The 16,868-nt window shown below is 40.2% G+C and overlaps 1 protein-coding gene across 1 annotated transcript in view; it reads right to left on the reverse strand.

Moving 5' to 3' along the window:
* SYT9 (synaptotagmin 9) overlaps positions 1 to 16,868 on the reverse strand; it is a gene marked incomplete at its 5' end in the record, with an annotated part of 66,779 nt that overhangs the window by 11,737 nt on the left and 38,174 nt on the right. The gene's annotated exons all lie outside the window — the stretch shown is intronic.

Genomic DNA, 16,868 nt, shown 5'->3' on the forward strand with positions numbered 1-16,868 from the left:
ACAGCCCCAAGAGTCACACCACATGCCTGAGAACATTGTCACAACACTTCTGGGACTCTGTCAGGCTGGTGCTGTGACCATTTCTCTGGGGAGCCTGTTTCAGCCCAACCATATGTTGGTGAAGAATCTTTCCTCATGTCTAACCCAAACCTCTCCTGATACAGCTTCCTGCCATTCCCTCATGTCCTATCACTGGTCACCACAAAGGAGAGTAAAAATATAACTGCATAAATGAACTGCATAAGTAAACTGCTTGGGAGAAGAATGGGTCACATGTGCTGAATGCAGTATTAGGAATTATGCCATAATGTACTTACCCACAAGCTTTGATTGAACAATTTGACAATCAAAAAGTAATTGTCTACTGCACTGTGATATTTTAGCAAATGCTGCAATGACAATACTTTGTTTATACTTTTTGAAAAATTGCACTGGGCATCATATGGGAAAAAATCAGTTATACTGGAAACAGAGCCTGTGATTTCTTTAGTGTCTTCCAGTTCTAGAAGTTGTAGGTGTTGTAGCAATAGGTCACAGATGATTGTGAGATTGTCTGTCAGTAAGCCAATGCCTGAGAGTGTGACTGAAGGGAAGATTGCAGGCAGCAGCAGGGTAGAGACACCTTTTGCCATGCAAATCCTTCTCTCAGTCTGAAAAAGAAGCCCTGTCTTCCCAAACTTTCATTTTAAATTGTAGGGAATTAATGACTACTCCATCATACCGGCTACTTGTAAATGTTTTCTAAAGTTTGGAAAGAAATTTTGTAACAGAGAGAGCCTTTCCCCATGACCTGGCTATTCCTCCCTGTCTTACCCCCATTTCCTGTAATTAAACGGCAACACTGAAAACTGTTCCAAACAATGGGTCCTCGAGGTTCAGTTAGGAAGGTTTAATGAGGGACTGATCTTCAGAGTCCCACAAACTGTGACTGCTCCCCAGAATTTGCACGTGTGTGTTCATCTCTCTGATGATGGGCAGCTGCAGGAGAACAGGCACCATGCTCTGACTGGAGATTAGCGTTGTCACAGGCATGACCCTCACGTCCAGCAAACACACAGGTCTTTTCTACAGATTCAGCTTTTTAACAGAACCAAAGCCAATGTATCAGAGTGCAGAGAGGATTAGTGTACATCTTCACAAGTTTAAAATCACTGAGCTACACGGCTTAAGCCACGGATTGCCACTAAAGGTGTGCTGTATTAGCAAGCAATCGCTCCGAGGAACAGAATTAACAAGCACAGAGGGTAGGATCTTCTGCAAGGATTAGTTCCTGTTTGAATGGAGTGCTTATGCACTACTGTGTACGTTCCACAAAATGGGACACTACAGGCATTACACTGCCTGAGACAGTTTGAAATTCCTGCCTAGGAAAAGATTTCACAATAGTGTAGGTTATCAAGTCATGCATGTTTTCCTTCCCAAATTTGTGTCTAAGTTCATTCATGTGTGGTTTTAATACCATACTGGGCATGTTACAGTGCAACGATGACAGCCCTAATATAATCAGACCAAAAGGCTGGTCAATTTTATTAATAATCAAAAGAAAATAATCAGAAGGTAATTAAACTGCAATTATAATTTACTTATATGTATATGCCCTATATTATTTTTCTTTTGGTCCCATTCAGCAGGAAGCATAGAAGAACTGAATAAATGTAACAAACATATCCCTCTCTCATTTTCCTCAAAAACTGCTCAGGTTCAGGGGAAGAAAACACAGCCTTTATTTTTAATCTGTAACCTGCCTGTTCCCGTATGCTACAAAAGGTAAAACAAGATGGGGATTGGCTTTGCTTTTCCAGTGCTCCAAGGCTTCAGCTCCAGGCTCGGGGTGAGGGCTGAGTGCCTTGATGTTGTGAGCTGTGCTTTACAGGGAGCCTCTGATAATCCCACCTAGATTTGTGTCTGAGCCCTTGCTGTGTTCATGCAGTTCTTTATTCAATGGAGCAAGAGCATGAAGCTTCTTCCTTGAAAATGTCTCAGTGTTACCTGGGAGAGTTAAATGTATTCAGTCCAGGTGGGGAGTTCAAACCAGAGGCGTAAATCACAAGGTTTGCCTGAAAACTGCAAATGGGATGAATCCCGTAATCCGTGAAACCTCACAGGAAATCAGATTGTTGTTAGGAGCATGGAGCCAGTCACCCCTCTCATATTATGCTTCCTTCTTCCTCCGTTTCTGGTGGAAATTCTTGATACGTTATAAAAAACTTATTTTTTGAATAATTTTCAGTGGCTTCTATTGAAAGGGTTAGTGTTCCTGCTTTTCCCAGAAAATGTTTCGGGTTTTCCCCCCTGTAAAACTAACCCAAAATAAATGTATCTTTGAAAACGCTGAATTCTAACAGTAACATTAGTAGGTTTTTAGTCTATAATCACACAGTATTTATAGATTTTAAACTTACTCCATTTTGTTGGAGATTAGCCTGCAGGATAAATCCCTCCCAAGTACTGTGTCAGCAGCTCTGTGCTGTTGCTTAGTGAGTATAACTCAGCATATTAAACAGGGAGATGTGTAACCTTAAAGAGGATGGTGACTAAGGGCCCCTGAATGGCCTCACCTTTGATGCCTTTGAGGCTGCATTAAGCAGCTCAGGTGGGATCAAACCCTCTCAGTGTAAGTCACCTGGTTGTTAGGGATATTCTGACAAATGGGGATGACATCTGGGATCAGAGTTCTCCTCTCCCTTCTCATAAATACCTTTGAGTGCAGAGAATGGGTATGAAAACTCATGGAAAACAGGCAGAAGGGATGGAAGAAAACAAGACCATTTATAGGTTCTATCTTCTGCTTCTGCCTCTGGTCTGGGAAAAGATATGCTGTGCTCAAGTTAGGCATTCACAAGGTTTGTGCCCATTTCTTTGGAAAACTGAGTTTTGTATTTCTGGAACAGAGGAGCTGTGATGGGCCTGCACCACGCAGTGCCTGTGCCACTCTAATTAAAGCATATGTCTCAATTACACCAGCTTCCTCAGCTCCCCAGCTATAAAAAGACAGACACTACTTTTTCACTTTCTGCTATGTTGCAAAACTAATTATGGGTTGTGAGGTGCCCACATGTACTTTTATGCATCTCACCAACCTAACATTAACTGGAGCACTTAGCAGGCACTGGTGCCCTTGCTTATTTCCCATTAAGTTAGTAACTCTTGAGAGAGGTTTCCACGGCAGAAGTGGTTTTAGAGATTTGCTAAATTCCTGCTGCTGTGTCAGAGCTGTACAGCTCAGGCAACACTAGCTTTGCATGCTGCCTCCTTTAGGAGTTGGACATGTCCCTGCAAAGGACACTGGAAAACAAACAGAGCAGAGGTGTCATGGAATGATAGGATCATTTGAGCTTCTGTAGGGCAGAAAGGACAGACTGCCACTATTTAATTAAAGTCTCTCTCTCTTCTCCCCTCCAGGCTGAGGAGCATTAGTTGCATTTTAAACAACAAAAAATTCTTCCTGGTTACTTCCAAATCTTTCCTGGAATTAAGGGAATTATACTGCTATAGTGCAAGATAAGTTTCACTGCACATCATTCTAATATTTGCTAATGTGGGGGATTTGAATTTTGCAAGGATTTATTTCAGACGAGGTTCACTCAGCTATGCCAAGGATGAGTTAAGTACACTAGGTATATGCGTTAAGCCTAAATGATTTAAAGATGCCTTAAGAAGTGCTATCTGCTTTTTGGGACATACATTTATTAAATTGCTCATCTGTGTTGAGAAGTCTGGAGTAAGATTTGAGTGATAAGATATTAATTCTGCTGAGGAACATGTCCAGGACACAGTATTATGCAAATCCCATAGACTCTAATCTGTTTGGGAATGATAGTAAATCTAGAGTATCTAACATGAAGAATTTGTGAAGTTAGCTCTACATTTTTTATTATTTCATCATAAGAGTTATTTTGAGCTATATCTATGAGAAATATATACTGATAAAAACTCTTTTGAAATGTTGGATTTTAATTGAATTTACATGTGGCTATAAGAGTGCCAGTTGCTTCTCATTACATATTTTGAGATGAATAGAAAAGATATGACTGGAAAATTCTATTTTCATGACATCTTAAATCAAAAAAATGAACTCTAGTAAAGCAGATATTTATTAATGCCTGAATCAATCTGTATCTACAGAAATGTGATTAAGTAAAGTAAGTGGAAAATGGGAATAGCCTATCTTTTATAATTATTCTTTCAATACATCAATGTCAGACTACATTTAATGCTTTAAGTTAATTTTCAAATTAACCATTTTCTCACTGTGATTTCCTTTTTATTTTTTTTTTTTTTGTATTTCATTGTCTCTATTTCTTTTCTTTATGCTTTCCTTAAAAATGAAAGCAAGTAAGTAATGAAGTCTTTGGTATGTCTGATTTCACTTACTGGGAAAGAACATTGACAAGCAATTCTGAAGCATGGTTTCAGTGCAGTGAAGAAATACGAAAAAGCTGAAATGCTGCTATGTAATTCACTCTGGATTGTGCACTCACTGTGTGCTGAGCATGCTGGCAACTTCTCTATAAAGATTGCATCAGAAGTAAAACCAACAGCACATCCTCTGTCTTCAGAGTGTGAAGAACTTTTGACATGGATTTTTAGCGTTTGTAGGTTTTTTTCCTCCCGATTCCATTATCCTTGTGTCATGACTACTTTTCTTTAATCCAGGCCACGTAAGTAGGATCCTCCAGACACAACTTTGTGTTGTGCCAGTCATTCACAATACCTCTGAAATGAGGGTAGTTGGAGCCAAAGTAGAAGCTTTCACTTCATGAATGCTTCAGAACAAATCCAGTCAGTGTCCTTGAGAGGAACATACTCCTAACTTTCCCTTGCCACAATGTCCTCAGTAGCATCAAGGACAGAGGCCTTTTCCTGCAGGCAGTCAATGTACTTATCTCTCTAAAGAACCAACATCTCCACTGTCATCATTTATATCCTATAAATAGGGTGGCAGTGATTAATTGAAACTTTCCAATCAGTGAGCTGCACACGATCCTCAGTTATTGGGATGTGTTTACAGGATACATTTGTTCTTAAAGTAATTTAAGGCTTTATTGATAAATTATTCTGTATTAAGATCCTTTAACAACAGCCTCCATTCAGTACAGATAAACTTTATCCCGTACTTGTTCTTAAACACATGCTTAAATCCTATAGATTTTACTGGCTTTGAATCCTTTATGCAGATTTTCAATTCACAACAACTACAGTGGTTTGCTGAATCTGGGCTTAACAGTGAATCTAATGAATTATCCTGTAGCTATTGAGATAGAAATAATGTCTTAATTTGCTCCAAACTAAATTGATGAACTGGGGAGATAGTCTGAAATGAGCTAATGAAAATCAGTAGAGACATGACTGGAAAAACTGCAGTACTTGCCCTGTTTATGTGTGTGTGCCTGTGTCAGAAATCGATTTCATGGGAAAAACAGAAATGAGGCCTTCTAAAAGTGAAACTTCAGTAGAAAGTTAATAGAAGTAATTTTTAACTTCCTCATCAGTTATTAAGAAAAGAGTGAGTACAGAGTTGGCTCTGAAGGCTCGCTACATGGCATTGTTGCCCAGAGACAAAAGTTAACTGAAGTTTAAGTTTCTCCTTGCAAATTAAACTATTCCTCTGAAAAATATTTTAGTTTCTTGAATTGTTACTGCTTTTTCTTTTTTAAATCATTCTATGACTTGTCACTTTCTAGAAAATGAAAGGTCAGTATAGATTTAATAACAGAAAAAGTCTGCCCTGGCCCTTGTTTTCTAGGCATTACAGGCTACCTTGGATAATTCTGGTTGGTGCTGGGAGGCAGGGGGTGCATGTGTGTGTGTGTGTGGCTGTAGGACAGGGAAGGCTTGAAAAGTAGAAAAAACAACTGCATCTTCATGATGTATAAAAATGTCACAACCTGCAAGACGTGAGTTTACAAGCAAGGTGCTGTGGAAATATTTGCTTGTCCTGTTCTCCCACCTCAATGTATCCCACCTTGTCAGTGTTCACAAGATGCCACCTTTGGAATGGCACTTCCAGAGTCTGCTGAAAGGGAAGCCTCCTGAAGGTGGGTTTGATTTCCCACTGCTAAAGCTTTAAGGAGGAGCACTCTGGCACAGAGCTGACTCAGACCTTTCCCTCTGCAGGGAAGGCAGTAGTGCTTCAGAAATCTTGACAAGCTTGGGAATAGCAATGAAATGTAAATTGCCCTAGATAGGAATATGTGTTTGGAGGGCAAGTGCTTTCTTGAAAGGAAATGAGGAGGGAGCTTCCACTGGGAAAAATAAGAGTTTTGATGTCAGGTGAAGGTGGTAGAAATGGAAGGACAGGTAGGTCAGGCAGACAAGGGACTGTCTCACAGAGGGAAGTGTCACAAACCAACTGAATGGTGCAATCCAGAAAACTGGGCAGTGGTTGCCTAAAGTGAGGAACAAAGTTGTTAATGAATGTCTATCAGGATCTGTCATTTCAAGCCAAATAATTTTTCCACAGGCTTTTATTGGTTTGGATTAGACTTCCATTTTTTGTAAAATACTGAGGCTGAAAAAACTGAAGTGAAGCAGAGGTTAATGGCATTGTAGTATGCAGTACCTTACCATGCAATTTAACCTGGGTGGGCCAACCTTGCAGACTTGACAGAAAACTTTTGGTGAACATCACAGAGGTGGAAAGAGATTAGAAAATAAACCCCCATGGTTTCAAGGCTAAAGGCTGGCTTGTTGTATGAAGTGGAGGTTAAATTATATGTTAAGTGTTCACTATCTCTAGGCAAACATGAGCTTCAAGAAAATGAAGCAGCAAATCCATTCTAATGCATAAAATTATTTCTACCACAAATTATTTGCCAGTTACCTCTTGCTTCCATTCTGACATAAGTTGAAAGATATGTTCAATTATCTCCATATACCACTAACAATGAAAATTTCAAATACAGCCAAGAAAAACTGCAGGGGAGGAAGCTGGCTTTAAAAGGAAGTTAACTAATCAAAATATTTTAATCCAAAACGTCTTGCCTGTTAATTTTATTCCCCTAGTGTGTTAAAATGAAAATGTCAATTTAAACTAGATGCAAATGAATGGATTGGCCTTTCACTCTACCTTGATTTATGATGGCTACACGTGAACTTACAGCTCCACTAAAACATCAAAAGATCCTCCATCTTCTAACCCCACTCCATTATCTGTCTGTGTACAGGGACTGAAAGCAATCAGTCTGTCAGAGCCCTGAGGGCACCAAGAGCCCTTCATGGCCCTGCCTGCCTGCCAGGGCTCCTGCCCACCTGCCCCTGGCCCAGCTTCCCACTCCCTAGGGAGCTGGCAGATGCCAGGGGCTGCCCCCCAGGTCCCCACCTGCCCAGGTCCCTGGCTGGGGTGGTAGGATGTGACCTGGCTGGCCAAGTCCTGGCCAGCAGCTCCAGGATTCCCCACTGCTCCTGACATCCCAGCCCACAGGAAGCAGCCAGCCCTGGTGTCCTGACCTAGTCTTAATTAAGGATAAAGTCTTGCACAGTGGCACAGTGGCCATTCTGTACAAAAAGAAGCTAATCAGACTGGCTTGAAATTATATCAGAGGTTTTTGGGCCCTACTAAAAGTTCCTCACCTTCCCTTGGCACTGAATGTCACTCTCAGTGCAGGCATTTTGTGTTGTGCAAAGCAGCTGTCTGTTCTATCGTGTATTCTGAGCACATCACTCTGAGAAGGAGACAAACTACATACCTGGGTAGTGCTGAAAAAAGATGGAGAAAGTGATAGTAACAGGACAAAAAAATGTTCTTTTCAGTCTGCAGAAGCATCTATAACATATTGTGGATGTATTCATTACACTCACATTAGGTGCTCCGTACTGACTTTGCTACTCAGGCTTAGCACAGGCCGTTCACAAAATGGGTAAAAAGGAAAGGCCATTTTCACAAATCTGAAACCACTGCTCGTATAAGTTTGCTCTACAATTTTGAAGAAATTGATGCAAAAAAGAGAGCAGTCCAAATAATATCATGCTTGAAAAATAGAAAGTTAATGTCAAACTCTATGCTGCAGTAGCTATCTTGCTTGCTATTCTAGAAATTTTCTGAGATATGTTTAATTTTTTTATTTAATCACATGTCTCTTGATAGATTTTGCCATCTGTTGTGTAATTCCAGTCCAGGTGTGATTTCAGTGGGGAAGCTATGGTGGCCAGTGTAAAGAATGCACAAGCCAGAGAAGCACATGTGCCTTGGTCCCTGGAAACAGGCAGCAAAGCAGCACTTTGCCCCTAGACTCTGACCCCTTGGATATAATGTGCTCCTTTCACAGACCACTAAAATAAATGTTAACAAACACTGCAGTGCCATTAATCCAAACCCTGTCTGATCATTTAAAAATTCTGATTGGAACAGGCTATCCAGGGAAGTGGTGGAGTCACCCAGCCCTGGAAGGACTTAGAAGACATGTAGATATGGCACTTAGAGACCGGGTTTAGTGGTGGCCTTGGCAGTGCTGAGTTAATGGTGGGACTACGTGATCTGAAGGGTCTTTTCCAACCTAAACAATTCTGTGATTCTGTGATACCAGGATATCAAATCCACATTCAATGAAATCCCTGGTGTGCCTTTTCTCTCTCTCTCTCTCTGATCCTTTTTGGCTTCTCATCCCACTGTAAAGTAATACAAGAATTATTACCTAAGTTGGACTTTTCAAAAGCAGTATTTTCTGTGAGCAGCTCCTTTTAAGTTCGGTGTCAATTTAGCAGGTGGGGAAAGAAGCATGGGCTTATGAATCTATTTCTCCTACTTATTTTCCTATGAGTGACAAAGTGATTTTCTTCATTGCTATTGAAAGTTACTTTTTTCTTTTCAATAGGTACTTTTCTTAGGTATCCTTGTGATTCTAAAGCCAATGATCAAGTGTCTTTCTGCTGAAATTTCTCCATGTCTTTTGTTTCTCTGGAGACAATTCTGTCACGTCGTGTCATGCACGCCCTCAGGTCAGGCAACAGTGAGAACACTTCATGTGTTTGCTGCCAAAAAGCAGCTTCATTTCTAGAGCTCCCTGATGCTGAAATCCTGTTACCTTTGACTTGGTTGCCAGTAAGTGGTGCCACTAATACAAAAAGTTGGCTTTTTCTGATCTGTCACCTGTGTAACAGTAACCTATATAACAGTAATACCTGGATAACACTAACAGTGCCAGACTCCACCGCACCATCTACAGAAAGTTTCCTCCACCAGAGAAACGGTGAAAAGGGATCATTATGGCTGAAAACCATGTCTGAGAGCATTCCATGTCACCTTCCATTAGAACAAATGCATAACTAAACTTCACAATGTGCATTTTACCAGCAACACTCCTCTATAAAACTGCTCACTTTTAACAATAGAGAAAATTATTTCCATGGAAGTTTCATTTACTTCTTTATATGGGTAATATAGAAAATATCTGCAAATTTCAAAGTGAAGCAGCCAAGGTAAAGAGACTGCTTCACTGCTGGCACTGTTCTGTTAATGGATGGGGTGCAAAGGAGTGCAGCTGTACTGCTTCGAGTGTCCTTGCACAGCCATTCCATTTTAATTGCAAGTTAAATGGAAGAACAGAATCATGAACTTTAATCCTACAAAAAACAGTTACTAAACAAGTCAATATGGATGAAGCCCCTACATCTTCAATACTGAAAAATTATGTTATAACTTCGAATCTCTCTGCTTTCCAAGTACAAAAGGAATTAAAGCAGTAGAGGGAGGAAGAATGAGGATGACAATAAAGTTAATGCTAACTAGACAGCATCATTCCAGAAGTGTGGACAAGAGGACAGTTTTCAACCTTTGGTTCTCAAACCATGCTAAAAAGAAAATGGCACATTTGAATTAGGAGAGATGTTGGGGTTTTGGTGATGGTTTTTTTGGGGTGTGTGGGGCAAACATGGGAGATGAGGCTCTTCTGCTTCCTCCTGGAGGTGCTACTGATGATTTCATAACAGACTGTAAAATTTGCTGACTGCATGACATGCTGAGATGCTGTTGCTATCTAACCCTGTCAGGGTAAACCTCCCTGCCTCACCTCCCAAATCAATGCCATGGAATTTCTGGTGATCCACTTCTCTCAGGCAATACCAGGAACATTTCACTGTTTCTTGGTATCTTCACTGCTGGTGCTGCCCAGAAGTTCATGCAAATCCAGTTACTTGCTTTTCTTCAGAGACAGCTCTGGACTACTGTCATTAGGACACCTGAGCTATGTGGATCTGGTCATGGAGAATTTATGCTGTTGCTGTGTATCATCCCTACCGTACAAATAAATAGAATATTTTAATCTTGGAGCTGCTAGGCAGTTTACCAACCCAGCACTACGTCTACTTAGCAGTACACAGAAAAAAAAAAAAGCTTTAAAGCTAAACAAAAGACTGAGGAAGCTGAAGGAAGGCAAAGAGAGAAGACAGGAATCCATTTTAGAAAATGCAGACTCTGAAATCAAGTGTATCATCCATCCAGGTGTCTACAGCATGAGCAGGGGAAGATGTGATTGTGCAGAGTGTGGTAACAGTTCTTTTTCTGTAACACTTGTTCTCTGTCAGATGTGTTTGTGCCTCCCTATTCTATTTAGACGTGCATTGGAGGCAATTTTAGGGCCACTTCAGTGAGCATGTTTTTTCTCTTAAAGAATGCACAGAGGGTAGTGTAAGATGTGAGATAAAGAGAGCACTAAATATAGAAGTGCTTTAATGCTTTAATTCCATAAAAATGAGTCAACAGAACTCCCTCCTCTTCAGAGACTTTTCTTCTAACTTGTTTTACCTTGCACGTGGTACATGTGAAACACACCTAGAGAGGAAAATTGTTTCCTGCAGCTTGTTCTTCTGTTCTTCCTCATGGAATCATGAGCTGAGTGTGGTGAGCTGCCCAGACTTAGACTTGGTTATGTCTAAATTGAGAATAAAAAGTATTATTCAGTATATACTCACCTACGGATAGGAAAAAAAGTAGCACTTTTAGGCAGCCTGTGACTTAGAATCTCACGGTCACTTAGATGCCTTCACAATTTAGATGCCTTCTCATTCTACATGCCATTTAGCTGAATTAGTTTGATTAGTTTTGTAATTTAAATAATTTGATGGTTTTTAGATGAATCAAGAGTTGTGAACTGGCTTGTCCTAAGTGGTGAGTACACTTTAGAACTCTGTTAATTTGATTTTGGGTACTTGATCTGATACCTTAAAAGGGCCCAACTTCAGTTTTTTTGAAGTATGATTTTGAAAGAATTTAGTGTAGTTATCTCTGACCATCCTGACTTAAAACTGTCAGACAAGGATGGGTGTGCTGATTTAGCACAGGAAGGTTTCCTAAAATAAGTGACTTTTGAGAAGAACATGATGATGGGGATGAAGACAGTGAGTGTCTACTGACAGAGATAGGCTTGTTTTTAAAAATATCTGTATTGGAATGAAAAAAGTATTACTGTTACGGATAGGATAAGAAGGTTTTTATATATTCTTTTATGATGAAAGCTTGGTGTCAAATGAAGTGTTTTTTATGGCTTTCCCAAGAATGCTGGTGCTCTGTACATTAAGTAAAGGGAAGGATTTGGAAAAGAGTTGGAAAATGAGAAAGGATGCTGGGGTACCAAAAGGAATGGGTATGGGGCGCTCACTGAAGAAACCTTGAGGGAAAATAATCTGTTTTCATTCCCTTAGGATGGCTGCAGCCAGTCAGAAACTGAAGATGCAGATGTAGAACTCAGGTAATGTCTGAGGGAGAAATCTCTATCTGCTTTCTCCAAAACAAAATTTGATAGCTTGCTCATATTTTAATCACGAAATTTGGGGGAGGAGTACCTTCAAATCTTTGTTGAGTAGGTCATTGTCAGGTATTTCTTTTGCAGAGAGGAATAAAGGATGGTAATTTGCTTGTTCTTCTGTTCTAGTGCATTTTCTGACGTACGTCTCAGGTTACCTGTTTACATTATTTCATTTGGCTTTTTGTAGTGTTTACAAGATACTATTTCCAAACTATAGCAAGAGGATATGCATGAAATCTGAGCTTCAGTGGGAAATCTTTCTCTGACTTCACAGTAGAGTCAGGATCTAATCCTGAGCACTACTCATTTCTACCTGCATAAAATGTTGTGGTCCCAATAGAGTGAAGTTTATTGTTAAATTAGCATTTACTGTAAGATTCTGTGCCTGGTGTGCAGATATTGAAAGGTTTACATTATTTTAAAGTGATTCCTTTCTTCCTGATGATCATAAATAACTCTCTAGGGTGCTTGAAACCAAAGTCTGCTAGTTTTTTTCTATCATTTTTGTAACACTTTTGTTTCACTTTACTGCACACATATTTATTTTATTGTTGGGGTTGTTCAGAAGAGTTATCATAATGCAGATCAGATGGTTGATTAAATCACAGCTGGCTTTTAAAAATACTTATAAAACTGCAGCATGTTTTTAAAGAGAAAACACATATAGAGTTCAATGAATTTTGAAAACAGATGTACAAAATACAGTATGGAGAATTGTTCTTTTGTTCTTTGGAGTTAACCTTCAAAGTGTTTCTCCTATTCACTGCTTCTTCCAGAATAATTTTACTGCAGGAAACAGAAGAGATGTTAGGCAGGAGGGGCAATGACTTCAGTCACACGTTCTGAGAATGTCAGTAATTGGTTGCCTGGCAAGCAAGGTTATGTTTCCTGATGTTGTGATAAACTGCTGTTTTTTAGATGCCAGATTTGCCCCAAATATCTGAGTGGGGAATTTTATCCCAATAGTTCATATAATCGACTGTGAAAACCTCCAGCTGTCTGTTGTTTTCTGCTTCCCTGCCCATCACAAGCAAGATCCTATCACTAGTCAGGAATCTTCTTCCAGATGGTGTACGTAGCTTTAATTTGAAGTTTGCCTGATGGAGTAGCGAATGATTAAGCACTCACCAAGGTAAGAGGTAGCTTGTGAGTCCTATTCTCTTGAGTAAATAGAGCAAGGTGTTTAATCAAGCAATGAAGGGCCAGGAGAATGTAGCTACACAAATCTCAAATGTCATGATAGCACAGACATTGCTAATGCGTTCTCGTCATCCAAGCATGTCACTTCACCAGAGTACATGGTGCGAAATGCTCACTCTACATCTCTGTTAGGGAGCCATGGGAAGGCTCAGACACTGCAAAAGCCTCTCTGCCTCATTTACCCCTGTAAATACTTCCAGTAACTTCAGCAGGACTAGCTACAGGAGTTGTAACACCCCTGTTTTTAGAACTGGAGTGTGCACTGAGTGTGCATTGCCTTTCAGTGTTTCTGACAACCAGTGCAGAATTCGGAGATTTCTGTGTCTGTCATTTAATCTTCCCCAGTCAAACACAAAGTGATGTTGCTGTGGCCTGTTGGAATTTTTTCAGGAAACACTGTACTTTATATGTTGTTCCTGATACACATGTATTCAGAATACTTACAGAAATGAGCATACATGATGGGAAATGAAATACAACAGTGAGTTAAAATGAAGTTCTCTTCTGCAAAGACGTCATAAACTTGGGGCTGATAAATCTTGTTGAAAAAGCTTTCAGTCAGGTCCTCAGTTTTGCCATTGTTTCTTTAGTTCTGCTCTCAGAGAAACAGCTCACTTAGCATGAAAGAGTGATGCCTTTCTGCCCCTCTTCCCCTGGATGGTCTGGCTGCCTATTTTTCACAAAGTGAAAGAACGGAGGAGCAGAGCTATGGATCTTTCTGCAATGACATGAGCAAGGTTCACTACAGAGCCTCAGCAGCGGCCCTTGTGCTCGGGGGGGCTGTGACTGAACACAGAAAAGCTGTCACATACCTCAACCTCCAAGACCACCCAGGGACAAACAGGGCCTCCACAATATCTGGAATTATACTTCACAGCATGACAGAATATTCTGAGTTGGAAGGAACCCACAAGGATCATCCAGCCCAACTCTTACGTGAATAGCCCTTATAAGGACAGAACCCACAACCTTGGCACTATCAGCACCATGCTTGAACCAACCGAGCTAATCTTACAATAAATCTTAGAAAAAATGGTTTGTGTGTCCTTTGAAGTTTCCACTGTCATTTTATGTCAGTTCAAAGTTTCCTGGACGAGAAGAAAATCTAGAAAAGCTACAGATACAAATACAGATATGTACTGTGGGAAAAATATGTCCTTCTCCGCAAGTCAGCTCCCAGTTCAGCTGCAGCTTCTAATGCTTTCCCCCCACAAAGGCAGTAGGGAGGTCTGAAGACAGCCCTTGTGTGATTATTTAGCAAATGGTATAGCCTTAATTCTGGCAAGCTCTATAACTTAGCCTGTAAGCACAAACCCCATGCCTCCTAGCACCAGTTACAATCCAGCATTTCTTCCCTTCTGTCCAGATGATATCTTGTCCTCTATTACAGATCCTGGACTCCTGAAGGGTTAAAGTGTGAGACAGGTGACATCCTCTAACAAGACTCTGAAGGGGGCCAGACAAATCTTTTGCTGAGAAAAGAGCCTGTGTGTGGTGGCACTTTCTTTCCTACCTGTTTACCTGGGTCCCAGGTGTACCAGGGAAGATGAATTCAGGACTGTACCCCAGCACATCCACATTTTAGCTTGTGTTAGGATGCCAGCCTGTCAGATAATGGTGTGCTGGAGGTGCTTCCCGAACAGCTCTGCTATCCCCTGCCCCAATAACCAGGATATCCTGCTGCGAGTTCGGGGCACAGTTACAGTGAATCCCTAAGGAAATTGTAATAAAAAAGTCCACTTACTGTTAAATAAAAGGCCCTGGGAAAAGAACATGAGAACTGGGTAAACAGACTGCACAGAGAGGGAAAATGTAGAACTCTGAAATACCCTGTTTGGTGGAGAAAGATGCCTGATGGCTGTGATATCTAGTGGGGATTAAAGGCTAAAAATGGCTTGAGGCTTTTCACATAAGCACAGTATGTTCAGCGGGAAGAATACTTTCAAGTTTGGCTCCAAATATTGAAACTTAATTTAAAGAGTAGGATTTTGCAGAAATTTTGATAAATCTATAAGCTATTGAAATGCTTTCTGTGACCTCTGCTAGAAAAAAAAAGACAGAGTAAGCATTCCCAAAACTGTTCAATAATTAAATGCGTGTTTGAAGCCATTTTTTTTTCCCCTGCCTGGCTAAATACATGTTTAAATTGAAAGTTATATAACCCTGTAGAAAAAAGGCTATGGCACAGTCTAATCCTGAATTATGTGCAGAATGGTTACAACCAAGATCCCTTTAATACAGCTATTTTAGTCTTAGCGCTGTGCGAATGCTCTTTGCTCGTCTTCAAGAATTGCTGCCTAGGAATTGTAAAATACTGGAGCCAGATTTCTTTTTGTATTTGCAGCTCCTACTGACAATTTTGGACGGTGTAATTGAAGGACAGGCTTGGCTGACCGGGATCACATTTTGACTTTGGTTTATATGCAGTCAGTGTCACTGTGAACTTTTTCTCTCCCAGAACCTTGTTTGAGAGAGATTTCTGGGAAAAAAAGGATTGGCAGAGGAGGGTGAGAAGAAAGGAGAAGGGGGACGTGTGGAACAGGGACACTTACAGACACTTCCACTAACCAGGAGGCAGGAATTTAGGGTTGTGTCTAACCTTTTTCAGCATGCAGCTAATGTGTGGAGGAAAATGTTCTTCACACACTATTGCTGTTCTGGGGCTGTTGTACCAGGGAAACATGGAGGATACAGTGACCATGGAGAACTCAAGATGCAGCACTGATGGGCAGGGAAAGTATCAGTTTAGAAAGCAGGATTCTAATTTGCTAAGGAATTTTCTGTTATTTCCATATTGAAGCAGAATATCCATCACTTGACTTGAAACAATTTGCTTTCAAAATATTTTAAAATAGAGTCATAGAAATGCAGTCCAAATGAGAAATCAAAGTATCTTATTTTGAATTTTCGGTTTTCTCAAAATGCTAACTTTGAAATATCTTCTATTAAATTTTTTAACTGGAATGATGCCATTTCTACTACATAGGTTTCATTTTTATTCTTTTGTCTGCTTTAGTTTCTTTTGTTTTCTTGGTTGGTTGTATGTATAGGGGTTTTTTTGTAGAGAAATATCCATAGTGAAAAAGCTCCCTCAGAAATTCTGATGGCCATGCTCCCGGGCTCTGTAAACTTCACATGGTGCACACACACACACACAGACACAACTCTCTGAATTATTATTTCCTTAAACTGCTCCCAAACCCCCAATAAATGGTAGCTGAAGCCTCAGTGATTACAAGATCCATCCTGTTTCTGGCTGTGCCTGTGGAATTACAAGGCTGTTGGGTAATCCCTTGCATGGAATAGTCATTGTTCCTTTTACAGCCAAGCATGCAGTGCTTGGACCACGGCCCTGGGACCCACAGAGCTGCATCTCAAACCACTGCTCTCCAAGGCATTTGACTTTTTTTTTTTTACTTCTGACCCTTCCCAAGTTTTGTTGTTTATTATTCTCACGATTATCCAGTTCTCAAGCAGAACTAGGCATATGCTGCTTTTAGTTTTCTGAAAACTTGTTAATATTTTATCTCTACCCTGTGTCATTGTACATAATCGTGTCTGTCCTTTGTTTAGCCATGCTGAGTGCTGACCTCGTATCATTTAAATGTATGGCATGCCTGACAAATCTTCTCCTACAAAGTAATTATTACAATCATTAAATTAAGAAAGAAAAAAACCCCAGAAGACAAAAGGAAAAGCCCAGTGTTGAAAATTAATGCATTTAAATAGGTGGTTAAAAAGATGTTTAAAAAGAAAAACACAGCAGCTGTTCTCCACTGTAGACTGAGTACTGTACCTGTTGTGCTGATGCTGAAGCCTAATTAATTTCTGTTTCATCCTTACTGTGGTGACCCTTAGGAATCTGAAGGATTAAAGATCTATGACTTTCCAGCATCTTTTGGCTATGAAATGATTCATTACACATCC

Source organism: Corvus kubaryi, unplaced genomic scaffold, assembly GCF_017639235.1.
Source record: "Corvus kubaryi isolate FWS band 111438036 unplaced genomic scaffold, C.kubaryi_AGA036_p1.0 37384, whole genome shotgun sequence".
Classification (NCBI taxonomy): domain Eukaryota; kingdom Metazoa; phylum Chordata; class Aves; order Passeriformes; family Corvidae; genus Corvus; species Corvus kubaryi.